General features: G+C 41.9%; 1 long non-coding RNA gene across 1 annotated transcript; it reads left to right on the forward strand.

Moving 5' to 3' along the window:
- Positions 1 to 1,928: 1,928 nt before the first annotated feature.
- Positions 1,929 to 18,271, forward strand: LOC122456323. The gene is made up of 3 exons (XR_006275184.1): positions 1,929 to 2,166; positions 10,995 to 11,077; positions 17,941 to 18,271. It is a non-coding gene; the product is annotated as an uncharacterized LOC122456323 (long non-coding RNA).
- Positions 18,272 to 20,114: the final 1,843 nt, after the last annotated feature.

The following is a 20,114-nucleotide window of genomic DNA, read 5'->3' on the forward strand; positions in this document are numbered from 1 at the left end:
CAGTTTTCTGCAAGTATTCTTGCAAATTGAAAGCTGAACTACATTGCTTAGTTGTGATTGCTCACAGTTTTCCCTATGGCTCCAGTTCAGGGCAGCAGTTAGGTACATGCATGCTTTAATTAAGATATATTGATGTGTTTAGGAGCTGTCCTATAAGAACAGTTTCCTAAATCGAGGGCAACATTTTTGTTCCTTGATTGGATGACTATCTCTGCTACCAGTACCTACTTGGGATACTTTAAAATTTGCTTTTTGTGCATGCTTGAGCCTGAAAGACTACAAGTCTCTTTTGTGCTAGTAAAAATCACTTGCCCAAATGTTCACAGAAAGTGAACACAAAAGGTAGGAAAATGACTGATGACAGTTCATTTTTATTTCCCTTTTTTTTAAAAAAAAATAACAGAATTGTAAACAATACAAGTTATTTCTTCAGATGAATATTCCTTTTTTGCACTATTTAGTCTAATAATTTGCATATAAATTAACTGCTTAATTGTATGCATATTATTGCTGTGCAATTTCACATGCCCATCTTTAGCAATCAGGCCTGAAACATCTTCATTTCCCATCTTTCTACCTTGAATTGTACCACAGTGGTTGTGAAGGATGGGAGGGAAGGCATTGTTTATTATTTGTATAGCATCAGGAGTGTGGTAGGCTCTTTACAATAGCTAAGAAATTAAGGTTCCTGTCCCAGATCGATTATGCTTTACGGTCTTGTCTACATGGGAAAGTTTTTTGGTGTAACTTATTTTGGGGGCAAAAACTTGCATCCATATAAGAGTCCTTTTAGATTTATCTGGTGTCTTATCCCAATTTAATTAATTAATCTGTTTTGGTAGGAACAAAACTCTATTCTGATTTTGTATCCAGAATTTTTTAAAATCCTGCCAGAGCTCCTTGGCTTTGCTATGGCCCTGGGCCATGGGAGTGTCCATTTTCCTGCATTTGCTTCAATAGCGCTCAGATGTCTTTGAATTCTGGTGACTACTGTTAAGATAGGACTGGATGTAGTTCTCTCTCCAGAAGGCAAGGAAGTCCAGGACCTTTGGATGGACCATGCAGAAGGAGACAGCTCTTATAGTTGACTCTGAGTATGTAGTGTGAACAATGCCCTGAGATTTTAGCTACTTTGACATGTACTGGATTATGAAGTTATAGAAGCGTCCAAATGAGGCTATAGAGATGTCTCATAATGCATCAAGATATAAGGGATTCATGGTAACACAAGTTGCACCATTAATGTCCATAGGGTCTTGAAAGAAAAATTCTAGTTTTAATTGCATAATGTGGATTTCTAAAGATCCTGGCCTCCTGGACCTATCCACATCATCCCATGTTAATATTGGTGAGCCAACCACAGCAATCAACTAGGCCTTACCAGGGAGAAATACCTCTTTCTGCCAGTGAAATCTAAGACTTGTTGTGGGGAACAAATATTAGGTACCTGGGTCCTATCAATTTTCCATGTACAATCCGGGAGCCCTGAATCTGCCAATCCATCAGCAGCATCCTGTGCACTGCCCAGCTTTATGACCTGGGGCAGCAACACCCTCTTAAAAAGGGAGTGAACTCATTACAGCAACCTCAATAGTTGATCTACCAACACCAAGTTAGTCAGTAGCTGTTCTGGGTGGCATCTTCCTACCATCTGATCTGTGTGGGAAAGGGACATTTCAGGAGGAAGGCATGCCACACACTTGTCTCTTCTCTTCCCCCCCTCCCCCCCACCACGTGCCCACAGCTGTGCCTACTCATTGCCACACCCCCTTCAGGAGCAAATTGGAAGCAGTCCTTGCACTTTCTTAGGAGCAAGCCATGCAATTCTGGCCAGCCCCTGCTCACTGGGGTTGAAAAAGCCTGGCTCCACTGGAGTAATATATCACATTACCTACAGTAGGGCCAGGATTTCACCTTGGGTGGCCTGCAAAGAGTCAGTTAAAGCCATTAGGCTAATGAGAACACCTGACTCCAATTAAGCTGCAAAGAGTCAGGTGAGGCCGTTAAGCCAATGTGAACACCTGACTGTAATTAAGGCCACTCTGATACTATAAAAGGGCTCACTCCAGTCAGGCCAAAGAGAACCAGGGAGCCTGAGGAGAGGAAGTGTGGCTGAAGGCCTGGGTAATGAAGACACCCTCAAGCCACTGGAAAGGGAGCCCTAAGGTAAGGGTAAAAAAGGTATTAAGAGAGAGAAGCAGGAGAGCTGTGGGGAAGTGGCCCAGGGAAATGTAGTAACTCTGGCAGTGAAAGGTTGGCTGCCAACAGCTGCCATTAGAGTCCCATTAGGTTCCCCCCAACCCGCCACTACAGAAACATCTTCTGGGAGGGGAAGACAGGCCCCTATCAGGACAGAAGGCTAAACTGTTCTGAAATAAGCCCATAAGGACAACAGAGATTGTGGGAGTTCTCTCACCAACCTCCTTGCTGACTTATGATGAAAAGGGCTCAGTAGACAGTAACCCTGAGAGAGAGAGAGAAGGGCTACGTGGAGGGTTGCAGTGAGTCTCTGAGGCCAGCATAAACTGCCTGGAAGTGCGGGACCCATGAGGACAAGGTCGGAGCTCTGTCACAATACATTTTATTTTTCAGATCTTTACATTAATATAAGGATTATCTGTTAAAAGTGGGTCTAGAATACAGTAATAACATAAACGGACAAAGAAACATTATTGTTGGCAATCTGGAATGACAGGTATTGTACCTTGTTACTGCATTTCATTTGCAGGATAAGGTATAGGGGTTATTTATTGACATTTACATTATAAGGCACTTATTTGCAGGCCTACCATTACCTTGGCTGTTTTAAAAGGCATTCAGCTGAAACATAGGATACAAGATGTCAGCTCTGATGTGCCTAATCCTTAATTAAAAAGAAAATAAACACCTCTTTTAAAGCAAATATGTCAATATTTCAAATCTACTGCATCAAAACTTGTAGCCGTCAATAATGGGATGCTTAGTGAATGTAAGCATTATTAAACAGGTAAAGAAAAAATGTGATTCAACACCATAGTAAAATGCTATACCATGTTTGGTATTTCAGTTACCTTCACGGAGGTTTCTAATGATAAGTGTCCAATGAGGACCTATATCATCATCTTTATGTATAGCTGAGCAACAAAATACAAATAAATGATGCACTGTCAGGGAGCTTCCAGTGAAGGAGAAAGATCAATTCAGATGACAATAAATACAGTATCCTCACTAGAGTTGGTCAAAAATTGGGAACATCTTTTCACAAAAATTTTCATGAAAAAATTGTCCCCATTTATTGTAAATAAATAAATAAATAAATAAATAATAATTGAATTATTTTGACCCGTTCGCTTCCTCACAGTCAGTGAAACCCATATCTTCATTAATGATCTGGAGGATGGTGTGGATTGCACCCTCACCAAGTTTGCAGATGACACTAAACTGGGAGGAGAGGTAGATATGCTGGAGGGTAGGGATAGGATACAAAGGGACCTAGACAAATTAGAGGATTGGGCCAAAAGAAATCTGATGAGGTTCAACCAGGACAAGTGCAGAGTCCTACACTTAGGACGGAAGAATCCCATACACCGCTACAGACTAGGGACCGAATGGCTAGGCAGCAGTTCTGCAGAAAAGGAGCTAGGCGTTACAGTGGACGAGAAGCTGGATCTGAGTCAACAATGTGCCCTTGTTGCCAAGAAGGCCAATGGCATTTTGGGATGTATAAGTAGGAGCATTGCCAGCAGATCGAGGGATGTGATTGCTCCCCTCTATTCGACATTGGTGAGGCCTCATCTGGAGTACCATGTCCAGTTTTGGGCCCCGCACTACAAGAAGGATATGGAAAAATTGGAAAGTGTCCAGCAGAGGGCAACAAAAATGATTAGGGGACTGGAACACAGGATTTATAAGGAGACGCTGACGGAACTGGGATTGTTTAGTCTGTGGAAGAGAAGAGTGAGGGGGGATTTGACAGCTGCTTTCAACTACCTGAAAGGGGGTTCCAAAGAGGATGGATCTAGACTGTTCTCTATGGTAGCAGATGACAGAACGAGGAGTAATGGTCTCAAGTTGCAGTGGGAGAGGTTTAGGTTGGATATTAGGAAGAACTTTTTCACTAGGAGGGTGGTGAAACACTGGAATGCGTTACCTAGGGAGGTGATGAAATCTCCTTCCTTAGAAGTTTTTAAGATCAGGCTTGACAAAGCCCTGGCTGTGATGATTTAGTTGGGGATTGGTCCTGCTTTGAGCAGGGGGTTGGACTAGATGAACTCTGAGGTCCCTTCCAACCCTGATATTCTGTGATTTACAAGATCATTTTCACTGATTTTGTTCTGATGCCACAGACTGATATGCTCAGACAGTCCTTCAATTCCAGCCACCTTCTGCACTATCAAGAACTGGACGGACATATGGAAAGGATGGAAGGGGAATGGCAGGGAAGTGAAAAGAGAGAGGGAAGATGGGAAGACATAAGTAGAAGGGAGGAGAATCAGATCTGAGTCTTGTTACTGACAATGATGAATTTTTAAAAGGCACATTTTGAATCATGTCTACTGGGAATTTCTCAAAACTTGATCTCATAATTCAGTGGAATGATACTCCTATAATTTAAATGTATTGTTAATTATTCTATCCTAACAGGAGTGAAACATAGTTCTTGTTGATTATGTAGGAAATAATGTGGTTTATTTTGATTTGTATGGGACCAAAGACAATACAAGAGGGAAGAAGGTTTTGCTACTGTGTAGACCCTTGAGATCAAATTTGAGGATTATGCTGTCCTATAACTAATAAAGTGTTCAGTGAGATAGTAGCTGATTACTTCAAGTAGCTGAAATTTCTGCTAGAGTAAACAAATTGACCATCACAATAGAGGGGACTGGCAAGCAAATATATTCACATATACTTCAGAACCTAGTGTTACAATGGCGTTATTTCATTTAGCCTGTGAAAGCCTCAGATACCTTTATACAATGAGCAAAACTGCTGTTGTAGCCTACAGGATAATAAAATCTGTAACTCTCTGTGTGGGTGACAGAAAGGTCATCTCACTGACAAACTGTCCAATATATCTTTGCAGATGTGCAATGCATTGATTGACTGCTAGAATACATATTAGTTGTTATAGAAACCATATGTCTTCTTACTTCATGCATTCTTCATGTACAGGCAGCTTAGACAGAGTGAGCTGTACTGTTGTCTTCCCAGAGATTAAATGGGAAATGACGTAAAACTTTATTCTGAGTCATGGGAGAATATCAAAAGGTTCAGAGATTCAATTCAGCTAAACATCCAAAAGTTTCATTGTTTACTTGAAGCTCATGCCAATGATATAAACTTCTTGAGCCTGGAAAATTGAACAGTAACATAATCATGAGAGAACTGTCTTCTTTATGAGATATCTGGTACTTCCTACTACCAGCACGGCCAGTGATAATAGAAGAAAAGCTTGTCTTATAATATATGAGCACAGTGGTTCTCAACATTTTCTATACCATGAGCCCATGTTACCAGAGAAAAAAGTTTTGGGACAGATAGGTGGTTGTGACCATCCTGCCTCTCTTACCTGCACCCCCCCCCCCACTGTTCAAGAGCTCCCTGGAGGTTGGGATTCCCTGGAGCTCGTTGAAATTTTTCCTTTGAAACTTTTTTCAATGTACATTTTTTGACAAAATTATTATGTTTGTTTTTGAAGAAAGTGTACAGTTGCTCAAAAACTGACTTTTCCTCAGAGCTGAAAATCCCCAAACCAATTGTTGTTGGTTTTATTTTTTTTGCCAAAATGTTTCAGTTTTGGACAGGCCTCAGATTTTGTGTATTTCAATGAAAAGTAAAAAGGAAATCTGTTTTTGTTCAAATTTTCTGTTGGAAAAACCTCCATTTCCTGACCAACTCTATAGAGAACACGTGGCAGCACAATCATTTCTGGTCTTCAGAGGAACATGGAAGTGAAGATTCAGCATAATTCTCACTGAAACAACTCATTTGAAACTACTTTTTGAGGGAGGGAAATTTGAGTGTTTGTTTTAGCTGAACCAGCTCACCCATCTGTAATCAATTTCAGACTTAAATGTGTTGAAATGGTTTAAAAACGACTATCTCCAGAATTTGTCATTGTTGAGTCAGATGTGACATCTGTAATCTTTTCTAGGTGCAAGTTTCTTGACTTAGTGCACATGACCCTTGTGTGTTATGCAGTCTCTGTTGTCTGAGCATAAGAAATAATGGTGATGTAGTGCGCTGTTTTCTGTTTTCACTGTAAATATAACTAGAAGTGACCACTTTGATAACCAGGGTGAGATCGATGGGGAACAGACACTTCCTGGTTCCTTCTCTGCTTTATTGGACATCCCTCAGTTCCTTTTTAATTCCAACAGAGGGTGAAGAGAGGGAGAAGGAAAGGAGACATAGGATGGTGCAGCATTTGAGTGGCCATTTACTCAAATTGGGTGGGGGCATGATGGGATGGGTTGCTGAGGGTTTCATGCGTGGCTGGAGTTGCAGTGGGTTTTCCCTATTTTTCTGCTTCTCTGCTTGCCTGTTTAAGACCAACAAATAGCCACATTTGGCTCTGTTCCTGACTGGGGAGCAGAAGATCTAAGGGATGATGGTCTGGCTCTCACAGCCATTTTCTACCTAGCAGCCCCACCCCTTCTTTACTTGAATAAGTGGGTTGGTTTTTGGTGTGACTGTGTGTCCTTTGGAAGTCTTGGGTGGAGGAAGAATATTCCCAGACTGTAGACTAGCATTGAGAGGTGCTGTCTTAGTTTAGAGTTGGTAGACAGCTTATATCTGTTATTGTCATAATGTGGTGGTCTACTGTGTGGGTTGGGTTGGCTGTGGCCAATAGTAATATCTGAAATCCAAGGAATGGGTTGGGTGAGATTAAGGCTGGGCCCTTGCTTATGATTTGTCACTTCTGTTTAATGGACAGAGTGAGAACCCTTTAATTGGGACCTCATTTCCATGTACAAGAAGAGAGAAATGCAAGGAATTCTGGCAAAACCAAATCCTTTTCAGCATGGTGATAGTGAAGTTTAAGACTAGCCTGCCCCCTTAAGATTAGCTGTAGCTCACGAAAGCTTATGCTCAAATAAATTTGTTAGTCTCTAAGGTGCCACAAGTACTCCTTTTCTTTTTTGCGAATATAGACTAACACAGCTGCTACTCTGAAACCTGTTACTGATGTCAGACTGTGCATATATTAATAAAGTGATGGCTTTCTGTGATGGGTTTTTCTGACTTCTTTCTACACTTATGTCCATGGCTACAGTTTCCCTCTTCTGGGTTTGCCCCAATAACTACACATAGACTCTAATGAGTCAAGTAACACCCCCTTTTAGGATCTAGTTTATTAACATAAAATGTCAGTTCAATGTCAAGTCAACAATAAGTTTTTTCCAGACTCTACTGTTCCTATCCAAAGCCAAGTCCTCCTGCCTGGCATTTCCCAAAGCATCTCCCCTCAATCCTTGCTCATGAGAGGTATCCCACCAAGTCTTCCCTGGCTAGTGTGGACAGCCCCCAGCTCTTATCCCTGATCCTGGGTACCTCTTCTCTTTTTAGGCAGACTCCCTCTTAAAGAAGTACTACCATCACCCTTTTGTCACATGACCCTCAGTAACCTGACCCATCCACAAGCTAAACCTTTGAAAGGGGGTGAAGGGATACATATATGTACACCAGGACCAGCACATTATTATTTAACCACATGATTTTCTGTCTGTCTCATTGCCTGCCATGTCCACATTACTAGAATTGTAGGTCTAATAAGGCTGAATGCTCAAACAAATATCAATACTTTCATTAAACACTGTAGGATGTAATGTTAAAATGTCCTAGTTTTAAGCTGGAAATGGAAGTGGAAGCATAAAAAGACACAAGAAATCATTTCACCCCACATTTCCAGCATATCCAGAAGCAGGAGGTACCAGAAATACCATAAGAATATGTCCATGTGAGATTTCCATCTTAATTACTAGATTTAAAGAGGTTCAGACAAGTTTGCATAAATTGGAAATAAGCATCTGGCCTTTTGGATGTTTCTGGAATAGAAGTTCTAAATCTAATGAGTCTCATCCAACACCGATTACTACAGGATTTGGGTTTTTTCACAAAGACTTTGTAGTCATTCAATTTTTTCTTCATGAGGTTTCAAAGTAAATCTCACAAAGTCTCCTAATGAATGTGTCAACAACTTGATATTTACTTGCCATGATACAAATAAAAAATGCACATGAATTTCCCATCCGCAATGGCTAACTAGGCTGAAGCTATTGCTGTATAAAATCTACTGAAGTAATGTATCTATCATGCTATCTAGTTTGTTGTTCCTGAATAGTTTGAAGTGTAGCAACTTGTTAAGTTTGGGCCTCTGACTGCAATAGTACAAAGAATCAGTTTTATGTCAATACAATGCTGTAGTATTCATTTGCTTCCCAGATATTTGTGGCACACATTATGGATATGAAACACAGTTTTAGAAACCATTTATAATTATTATTTGTTTTAATCCTGACTTAGATGTTTTTTGTTAGTTGTTGTTAGTGAATTTAGTTCTTATGGGAAATGGAAGACTGACAACCCTGGAAACCAAAATCCCTCTGTTTATCTACATGGCTGGTATAGTATGGTCAATGACAACACATTGCTTCCCCATTGCCTCATCAATATGCCTAATGTGTAAGAGAAGGTATTCAGGTGTGTGTGTGTGTATATAAATCTCTCCTCTGCTTTTTCCACCAAATGCATCCGATGAAGTGAGCTGTAGCTCACGAAAGCTTATGCTCTAATAAATTTGTTAGTCTCTAAGGTGCCACGGGTACTCCTTTTCTTTTTGCGAATACAGACTAACACGGCTGCTACTCTGAAACCTATTCAGTCTCTGTGACCATTAAATTCTTTGATAGCCTGTTGATTCCATTAATAAGGATACCAGTTACTACTAGATGTGGTGGTGACATTGTGGTCTGTACATTTGCTCACAAAACAATAGTTTAAGATCTCTTTCATCCCCATACATTCTCTTCAGGTTTTTGCATCATGCTTATCACCATAGTATCTGAGCATCTTTCAGTAATACATTAAGCCATGTGATTACTCATCTGTCAAGTGTTTGCTCTCTCATTCCCTCCTCAGAGAGAGAAACATGCAGAGGAGTGTCATATTTTGGTAGTGTGCATCTTTATACCTGTTATTTGTTTTATGTTTGAGAAGACAAAATCAAATAAATATGCCTTGGAACAGAAGGTGGAGATTTGTGGTCTTTAGTTCCTTGGGAAGTTCTCTCCACAGTCTAAGGCCATTCGTGGAGAAAGTTCTGTCTCCCACAAAGATGATCTTTATTCTTATTGCTAAGTGTTCCATTGTGATAAAGGAGTGTAATACTCAACAGTCTTTGTTCCAGAGATTTAGATGATCTTTTAGATACCCTGGGTCCAGGCCATGGAGTGCTTTGAAGATAAAGACTGAGACCTTAAACTTGATTTGATATTTTATGGGAGGCCAGTGTAGGGAGTGGAGGACAGGTTTGATATGTGCCCAGTAGCCTGTGTTGCTGATAAGATGCTGCAGCATTTTGCACCAGTTGGAGTTTCCTAAGTGCTGAAGGCTTCATGCCCAGGTATATTGCATTCTTGTAATCCAGCCAAAAAGTGACAAGTGTGTGAATAACTGAGGCCAGGTCTCCATCTGCCAGGATAGGATGGAGTTTCCTTGGCAAGCAGAGATGGTAGAAAGTGTTAGTTGTGGATGCTGCCATGTGAGAACTTAGCATGAGTGAAGAATCCAGAATACTCCTAGACTATGGACTGAATTGACCAATTGTTGGTGTTTATCTTCAACAGAAGAAGACTGCACCATGACTGCAAGCTCTTCAAAATATGTTTTCTTCCCACCAGCAACTTTTTCAGGTTCAGCTTCAGCCAGCTATTCTTCATCCAAGACCTACTCTCATCCGAGCACTTGGCCATCTTGGTGGTTGTCTGTGGTGAAGGATCGGTAAAGCTGTGTCCCATCTGCATGTTGCTGGTGCTTGAGTCCATATTTTCTGACCAGGTCACATAGGGTTGAAAAGGAGTGGAGAGAGAATTGATCTTTGTGGAACTCCACAAGTGAGGAGTCTAGTGGTGGATGTGCCATTTACCATCACTACTCTTTGAAAGCATCTTTCCCAGAAGCATCCATTTTAGTGCTTTGCCCTAGACCCCCCGCCACCTCTCTCAGGTGAGACAGCAGAATCTTATGGTCAATGGTATAGAATGCTAGAGAGGAGTCCAACAGGATGAAAATGGTTCTGTCCTCTATCCATTGGTAGGAGAAAAATCATCCGTCAGTACCACTCAAGGATTTCAGTTCCATGTCCTGGCGTGAATCAGGATTGTGCTGGGTCTAGAATGTTAGTTTAAGTTAGATAAGATTGTAGTTGGTCTTTTGCTAGTTTCTCCATGAGCTTGCTCAGGAATGGTAGGTTTGACACTGGGCTAGAACTGAAGCATCAGATGTTTTTTTTTTTTTTTTCAGTGTTGGGTGGACTGTTGTGTTAAAGGAGCAAGAGAAGACTCCTTCTCTGAATGAGGCAATGGCAAAGCTTCAGTTGTTCAAGCCTTTTTTTCACAAGTCGGGCAGGCATGGGTTGGATTCACAAATCTTGGGTCAAGACTTTTTTAGAGTATCCAAAACTTTTTGAGGCATGAATGTACCAAATTCTGGGAATTCAGGCTATGTTGGCTGGTGTGTGGAGGCATAGTGGATCCATGCTCTTTGAAAAAGCTTCTCAAATGTGTGTGATCTTTTCAGAAAAGTAGAATAGTTTTTACAGAGCTTGGTGCTTAGCTCTGATGCCAGTTGTAATCATTCAGGATTGAGGAAGCTATTTACCAGCCCGGATAGCTCCTTGGGGCAGGATTTGACAACCTCTGTGGAGGTGATAGAAAGGTTCTCCTGCCCATCTGAAATCAGAGTTTATATTCCACTATCAGCATTGACGTTTCCACCTGTCTCTCTTCATTTAGTACAGGGTGTCAAAAAATGAAGAATATCTGTCCGTGTTGGAGGAGAAAGGGGCCATCTGGAGGACAGCAAGTCAATGGCTGAGGTGAGTGTAAAATAGTTATGATTCACCCGGTCCTCAACTCCTCATCCTGTGAACGAAGTGCTCTAGCCTTTAACAGGCTTTGGAATTTGTTGGAGTCTGAGTCTTCATGGTCAAATCAGAATCCTTGGTCTTGTTGCCTGGAGGATGGAAGGTCTCTGACCACTGCTTTAATGATGAGATGGTGTGTCCAAGAAAATGGATGGGTTGTGATGTCCTCTGTCTTGACACCTAGACCTGACACGCATCAGGTCTATTGTGTGACTGGCTGTGTAGGTTGAGATGGAAGATGACTTGTGAAAGTCCTTGGGAGGCAAATGATGAGATGAGCTTTTGTTCTTTTGTATCTGCAGCCTTGTTGATGTGTGTTGAAATCTCCTAGCATGAGCAGTCAGGTTTCTCACCACCATTTCTGACAAGGTATCCATGAGCTGCTTTATGAACCCTTTAGTCTGCGGTGGTCTGTAAATGAACATAAAAATGATGTTAGGATTGGCTAATATCAGTCCTTATACAAGTATAGCAATTTTTAATTGCTACCAATCTGGGCTATATTCAAATGAGTAATATAGACTCAAAAGGCTACCCATCTCAGTACCAATTCACCTGATCCATCTAGCTCACTCAGATTCTGAGAAACTCTGATGATGAATATCCATGTCTTGTAGTGGTCTCCCTTTCAGGTGTTGCACCTACTGTCTTCACTAGCTTTTCACATGTGAGGATTAAGGTTCTCAGATCCATGGGACTTTCTCATAGGTTCAAGAATGTAGGCAATTGCCTGCATCTGAAAACCAACACACCATCTGGTACTACTATGAAGTTTGTATTTTGACATAATTAGATCAGCTACAGAGATCTACATTATCATAAGTTCTGCCCTTGCTGACACCATCAAAATGAAGGGGTTGCACAAGCATAAATGAATGAGAAATTTGGCTTATAAAGTTTATTAGCTACATGAAGAGGTTGTCCTGTACATAGAAGTACTGAGAGATGTTGGAATACATAAATAAGAATGTTAATAGGAGAGAGAATGTTACCAAACAGTCTAATGGGTCATTAAATATAGATCCATGTGAGCTACTGTGGTAAACAAAATATAGAACTACCTGAGCCTTTTCCTAAAACTATTTTTAGCAAAGGTTTTTTTTGTTGTTTTTCTGGTTTTTGGAGGGTTTTTTTTGGGAGAGGGGGAGTGAGTTTACCCAAATTGTTTCTTGGGAGGGAGGGGGGCACGTTTTCCAAAATCTGTTTCTTGGTTACAGCTGATAGTATTTCCAACTTGACTGGAAAGAAAACATGTCTCATAAAAACCTGTTCTCATGAGCTATCCAGTTCATGTTCACAGAATGAAGACATTTTGATAGCTCATATAAGGCAGTTGGGAATGATCTACCTTAGAGGAACAAGGACAGGGTTGGGATTTGAAAAGCCCTGAGTTCTAATCCTGGTTTCACCCAGACCCACTGTGTGGCCTTGGGTAAAACTCATGCCACCTTTCTTCCTCAGTTTCCCCATCGGTAAAATAGAGGTAATAATACAATTTGGGCACTTCAGCTCCAGGATGTCATGCAAATTAGTTAGTTAATATTTGTGCATAACACGCAAAGTGTAAAATACTAGGTATTATTGCCGCCTAGATACCATGGTGATTGGGATGCTTAAAAAAGAGTGGAAAGCTTTGTTTACATGGAATAAGGTTTTAAACCTTCTGAGGATTGTCCACAGTATTTGATGCACAGTCGCTCCTAGAAATGCTACCCTCAGGGTTGCAGTATTCCATTTTGTAGTACAATATGCTGTATATTTCAAGGAAACATAATTTGCTGGATCCTGTTATGTTTCACTGTGTTGTACCAGGGTGAAAATATCTTGAGGAAATGCAGAACATAACAAAAATCAAAGTTTGCATATAAACCAGGAAGCAGTGTTAGTGAACATATGAGCCTGTTTAGTTATTAGGCAGTGCTTAACTGAGCTCCCATGGCAAACAGGTGCTGCTCACCAAAGGGTGCTTTTGTCTAAACACCATTTCATGTGCAACAACAACAAAAAAAGACAGAAGAAAAGTTAACTACGCTAAAGGAAAAAAATAATTTGCAGAAAAGTAAAATTCTTCCCAGGACTCCAGGAGTTCCACATTCAAGAGGAATATAAATTCACAATTTTCCCATTGCAAAGGCTCTGCATAATCAACTGAAATGAAACAACACTCTATAGACACTCGGAAAAATCATACGATAAAATTGTCTGAAGAAGAAACACTTGGAAACTTTTTTTTACTTCAGTAGATGACTCCAGATGTAGCTCAAAAGAGCTATCTATAGTATCAAACTGACTGCCTTGGGGCATGTGAGAAAGAGGTTATTATCTTTAGCAGTGCAGCTGATAAAACTAGTGCAGATGTGGTTTGGTACTGGATTCATTTTCCTCCAGGTTGCTACGGTAAAGACATTAAAAGTACATAAAATTATTTTAAAATAATAAGAAATCCTTTTTATTCCCACATTTAATCACACATGGTTGATCTGTCCATAGCATGCAGGGAAAGATTGTAACCTGCCCTGTGCTGACTGCATTTATTGTGGGTAACAGAATAGGGGGATGGACAACCTACAGGGACAGCACTCCCTCTTCCTTGCAAGTCAACATGGAGTGGGCAGAGCCTTGGCTCCCTTCTCTCCTCACCACATGTTGGCTAGCTGAGCTGGCATGGAGTGGGAAAACGATATGCCCCAGGTAAAGGGCTGGCATGAGATTACTTCCTTTCATCCATCCCTGGAGTAAGAGGGAACCAGGGACCAGACTGTGACTGGCTTTCCACCTGGTTCCCGAGTTGCATGTGGGGCAGTGTAACTTTACATGGGGCTTGTGGCCAACCCACAGCTGACCACAGTTACAGTCATTCCACAAATACAAGCTACAGTAAATAGGGGAGAACATACTGATATCTCTAGATATGGGCCTGAACCAAAACTGTGGTTCTAATGCACACATACTTGGATATCTTCAAAATTAGGGTCTGAGTTTTGCAGTCTGAGTCCACATCTAAGTTCCATTCACGTCCTTACTGCTGCTGTCAGCGCTCATGTGTTTTCTTTCTGTATATATCTTACACAGACAAGTGGGGAGGCATAATTTATGTTTAAACCTTTTGCAGATATAGCCGAGTGCCCGGTAAACTCCAATTGGGAGCCCTTTACATTGACTTCAATGGGAGCTTGATCAGGCCCTATCTTAGAGATAGGTGAACCAGTTAAAATAAAATCTGACTCTGTAAAGGTCCTCAATCATTTGAAATTAACCACTGAATCCAAACAGAGCTACGGCAATTTACACCAGCTGAGGGTCTGGCCTGTTGCTTTAAAGGCCTAATCTCATTACCACTGAAATAAGGATTAAAATCTCTGTTAACTTCCTGTGTAAGTGGCAAAGAGTCCTGTGGCACCTTATAGACTAACAGACATATTAGAGCATGAGCTTTTCTGGGTGAATACCCACTTTGTCGGTGGCATGTAGTGGAAATTTCCAGAGGCAGATATAAATATGCAAGCAAGAATCAGGCTAGGAATAACAAGGTTAGTTCAATCAGGGAGGATGAGACCCTCTTCGAGCAGTTGAGCTGTGAACTCCAAGGGAAGAGAAACTGCTTTTGTAGTTGGGTAGCCATTCACAGTCTTTGTTTAATCCTGAGCTGATAGTGTCAAATTTGCAAATGAACTAAAGTTCAGTAGTTTCTCTTTGAAGTCTGGTCCTGAAGTCTTTTTGCTGCAGGATGGCTACTTTTAAATCTGCTATTGTGTGTCCAGCGAGATTGAAGTTTTCTCCTACAGGTTTTTGTATATTGCCATTCCTAATATCCAATTTGTGTCCATTTATCCTTTTACGTAGGGACTGTCCAGTTTGGCCAATGTACATAGCAGAAGGGCATTGCTGGTACATGATGGCATATATTACATTGGTGGACGTGCAGGTGAATGAACCCGTGATGGTGTGGCTGATCTGGTTAGGTCCTGTGCTGGTGTCGCTGGTGTAGATATGTGGGCAGAGTTGGCATCGAGGTTTGTTGCATGGATTGGTTCCTGAGTTAGAATTGCTATGGTGAGGTGTGTTGTTGCTGGTGAGAATATGCTTCAAGTTGGCAGGTTGTCTGTGGGTGAGGACTAGCCTGCCTCCCAAGGCCTGTGAAAGTGAGGGATTGTTGTCCAGGATGGGTTGTAAATCAGTGATGATGCATTGGAGAGGTTTTAGCTGAGGACTGTATGTGATGGCCACTGGAGTTCTGTTGGTTTCTTTCTTGGGTTTGTCTTGCAGCAGGAGGCTTCTGGTACATGTCTGCCTCTGTTGATCTGTTTCCTTATTTCCTCATGTGGGTATTGTAGATTTGAGAATGCTTGGTGAAGATCTTGTAGGTGTTGGCCTCTGTCTGAGGGGTTGGAGCAAATGTGGTTGTGCCTCAGCACTTGGTTGTAGACAATGGATCATGTGGTGTGTCCGGGGTGGAAGCTGGAGGCATGAAGGTAGGCATAGCGGTCTGTGGGTTTTCGGTATAGGTGGTGTTAACGTGACCATCATTTATTTGCACCATGGTGTCTAGGAAGTGGACCTCCCATGTAGATTGGTCCAGGCTGAGGTTGATGGTGGGGTGGAAGCTGTTGAAATCATGGTGGAATTCTTCCAGGGTTTTCTTCCCATGGGTCCAGATGATGAAGATGTCATCAATGTAACATAGGTAGAGAAGGGGAGTGAGTGGATGAGAGCTGAGGAAGCGTTGTTCCAGGTCAGCCATAAAAATGCTAGCATATTGTGGGGCCATGTGGGTGCCCATAGCGGTGCCACTGGTCTGGAGGTATATATTGTCACCAAATTTGAAATAATTGTGCATGAGGATAAAGTTACAGAGCTCAGCAACCAGTTGTGCTGTGGCATCATCAGTGATACTGTTTCTGACAGCTTGTATTCCATCTGTGTGTGGGATGTTTATGTAGAGAGCCTCTACATCCATGGTGGCTAGGATGGTGTTTTCTGGAAGATCACCAATGCATTGTAGTTTTCTTAGGAAATCAGTGGTGTCACAGAGATAGCTGGGAGTGCTGGTGGCGTTGGGTCTGAGTAGAGAGTACAAATATCTGGACAGTCCTTCAGTGAGAGTACCAATGCCCGAGATGATGGGGCGTCCAGGGTTTCCAGGTTTGTAGATCTTGGGTAGTAGATAGAATAACCCTGGTCGGGACTCTAAGGGTATGCTGATTTGTTCTGGTGTTAGTGTAGGGGTCTGAGTAGATGGTGCAGTTTTTAGTGTATTCCTCAGTGGGATCTGAGGAAAGTGGTCTGTAGAATTTGGTGTTGGAGAGTTGTCTGGCAGTCTCCTTTTGGTAGTCAGACCTGTTCATGATGATAACAGCACCTCCTTTATCAGCCTCTTTGATTATAATGTCAGAGTTGTTTCTGAGGCTGTGGATGGCATTGCGTTCTGCACGACTTAGGTTATGAGGCAAGTGATGTTGTTTTTTCACAATTTCTATCTGTGCATGTCGGTGGAAGCATTCTATGTATAGGTCCAGACTGTCATTTCGACCCTCAGGAGGAGTCCATGTGGAGTTCTTCTTCTTGTGCTATTGGTGGGAGGATATTTGTGTATCAGTGTACTGTTTGGTGTTATCTTGAAAGTATTGTTTGAGTCAGAGACGATGAAAGTAGGCTTCCAGATCACTGCAGAACGGTATCATGTTTGTGGGGGTCATGGGGCAGAAAGAGAGTCCCTGAGACAGGACAGACTCTTCTGCCAGGCTGAGTGTGTAACTGGATAGATTGATGATATTGCTGGGTGAGTTAGGGGTACCACTGTTGTGGCCCCATGTGGCAGGTAGGATTTTAGACGGCTTACAGTTTTTTCCTTTGTAGAGAGGTGAAGCGTGTAATGTAGATCTCCTGTCTTATTTTAGTAAAGTCCATTTGTATGGAATGTTGGTTATTGATGAGTCTCCAGGTTGAAGAACTCCTTTTTGATGTTTTCCTGTTTGCTGTATAGGATGCTGATCAGGTGGTTCCTCAGTTTCGTTGATAGTGTATGTCATAATCTCTCACTGTGGTCTGTGTAGTATGTAGATAGCAATGGATTTTTCACCTTCAGTCCATTTGGTATGATGTCCATCAGTTTGGGAATAGGGAAAGTAGTATTTATAACTTGGAAAGTATATTTCAAAATGCTTGATACTACTTTCAAAGTTAGTAGTACTTTATTATTGTACATCACTGCCAGTCGTAAAAGTTCTTCCATAGCTCTAGTCAGACAAGATCGTATCTAAATGCTGTCAAGCTTATAAACATATAAGCAAAGGTTGAATATTAAAATGAGCATATTTGCCTTCAAGAATAAGCATTTTTTAAAAGTAACATTTAAAATTAATGGAGTTTTTATAAATAGTTTATTAGTAATTAGTAAATGATTAATATCAATTGTTTTTCTTAATTATTAAGTGATGTGTTGAACAGACATTAACGTCTAGTTTGGCATTTTAATGGGTTATTACTATGTAATGTATGTCATCATCTACTAAGTATTTTAATATTCTTTATGCATGTCTCTCAAACATATTCTGCTGTGGCACCCCTTGAAATTATTTTAAAAAACAATGCCTATATTTATTTATTAAAGTGTTCAGAAACATCACCTTAATTTATGGTGATACTGCTATTAGCTATTTACCTTTCTAAAACATGTATGTTTAGTGCTTTGGTAACTTTGCATCAATTTAATGGTCAAAGAGAATGATAAAAGTGTAAGCAACCATGGCTTTGATCCTGTGATCCAGTCTGCTAGCATGAGCCTTTGCAACCATGTGGTGTCTCCTTGCCTTCAGTGGGATCGCACACTTGTGAAGGGATCCACAATAGCTGATCACACTACCGAAGAAGGCTCTGTGCAGAACTGAAAAGATGTAATGCAGCTAGTTCAATGCTGCACTCAGACTCACTGCTTAACTGCATGGCTTTTGGCCCTGCACAAAGAACATCACTGGATAAATAACTTCATAGCATGAACTGCTTGCCAAATGCCTTTTTCCTAACTTTGTCACAAAATAAAATTTCTAAATTGCATTCACAGAGGCTAATCTCATTTTCCTAAACCCACAAAACTTCCAAATCCCTTCCAGAATAGTTGTTTCTTGATCATAGTTTTTCAACAGTATATTAAGCACACAACATTATCTAAAGCTGAACCTGTACAATACTGCAAATGGTAATTGTGTTTTAATTAAAATGTCAAAATAACCAAAACACAAAGAGCAATTTGCTTATTTTGTGAAATGTGTCCAAAGAAAGTAGCCGGAGAGAGAATTCCTATCAATGTGACATGTTTCTAGTAAGTAAGGCTGCTCATTTTAATGAAAACACAGTAACATAGAAAAACAAGCAAACAAAATTTCTCACACAGTGTTTCAGGGGGTGACAGCTCCTACTGAAATGAATGGAAGTTTTCACACTGATGCCACTGGCAACAGGATCAGGATCAGTCCTATCAAAGACGACTAATGTGATTAGTCTTGGTGGTACTGGAAAGTAAGCATTACTTCCACTGGTCAGAGTTTGTGGTGTTGGGACCAGTCCTTCTGTGTAGTCATTTCTGGATTGGGGACATAGTTTGCAGTAAACAGTAATACACTGATTACTAAATGATTAATAAAAAATGTAGTTCCTCTATATGGAAATATGGAACCCTAAAATAATATTTTTACAACAATGACTCAGAGGAGTGAGAGTGAGATTCAGAGATTTACACCTCTAGTTCAGATGTTTAGATCCACCTGGGTCAATCATGAGTGAAAGCTGTTATCATATGATGACTGTCCATTACAGCAACCTACATGGAACTTGGCGGGAGGAGCATAGGCGGCAGGTGGAGCAGTTTGTAGGAGGCACCAAGAACTCAGTCATTGTGCAGGAAGCTAGAATGCTAGCTGCAGTGGCTCTGTAAATACATCATTCTCTTAATAAAGAGATTATTTCACAGTACAGGGTACATGAAATATTCCTAAGCCTTTGTGAAATACTTTGTTAGTCTTGGTTCATTTCCTTGTGGACAGTAGGGTTGCCTGGTGTCCGGTTTTCAACTGGAAAAGCACCACTGACTGGGCTGTTAAAAGTCTGGTTGGTGACACAGGGAGGTTCCTTACCCAGCTCCCCGCGACTCCCAGGAAGCTGACAGTATCTCCCTCTGGCTCCTAGGTGGAGGGACAGTCACAGGGGCTCTGCACACTACCTGCAGTGCTAGTTCAGCAGCTCACATTGGCCAAGAACTACGGACAGTGGAAGCAGAGGGGGGGTGCCTGCAAGCTCAGGCAGCGTGCAGAGCCACATGGTTGCACCTCCACCTAGGAGCTGGAGGAAGATGTCACTGCTTCCTGGAAGGCGCTTGAGTTAAGCGCCACCCGGAGCCCGCACCCTGAACTCCCTGCTATGCTCCAAACCACTGCCCCAGCCCTGAGACCCGTCATGCACCCAAAACCCTTTTCCCACCCCAGAGCCCACACCAACAGTCGAAGCCCTCCCTCCCCACACATCCCAACCCTTTGCTCCAGCCCAGATCCCCCTCCCATACCCTGAATTCCTCATTTCTTGCCCACATCCCCAGCCCAGAGCCCATACCCCTGCCCCAGCCCAGAGCCCCCTCCTGCACTCCAAACCCCTCATCCCCAGCCCCAGCCCAGAGTCCGCACCCCCAGCCCCAGCCCTCATCTACTCCTGCACCCCAACCTCCTGCCCCAGCCCAGAGCCCTCTCCTGTACCCCAAACCCCTCATCTCCAGCCCCACCCCAGAGCCTACACCCACAGCCGAAGCCCTTACCCCCCTTCCACCCCAACCCTGCCCCAGCCTGGTGAAAATGAACGAGTAAGCAAGGTGGGGGAGACTCGAGCGAGTGATGGAGGGAGGGGGATGGAGTGACCAATGGGTGGAGTCCCAGAGAAGGGGCAGGGCAGGTTGGAGTGTGAGGGTGTTCGGTTTGCTGCAAATAAAAAATTGGCAATCCTAGTA

Source organism: Dermochelys coriacea, chromosome 12 (genome assembly GCF_009764565.3).
Source record: "Dermochelys coriacea isolate rDerCor1 chromosome 12, rDerCor1.pri.v4, whole genome shotgun sequence".
Lineage (NCBI taxonomy): Eukaryota > Metazoa > Chordata > Testudines > Dermochelyidae > Dermochelys > Dermochelys coriacea.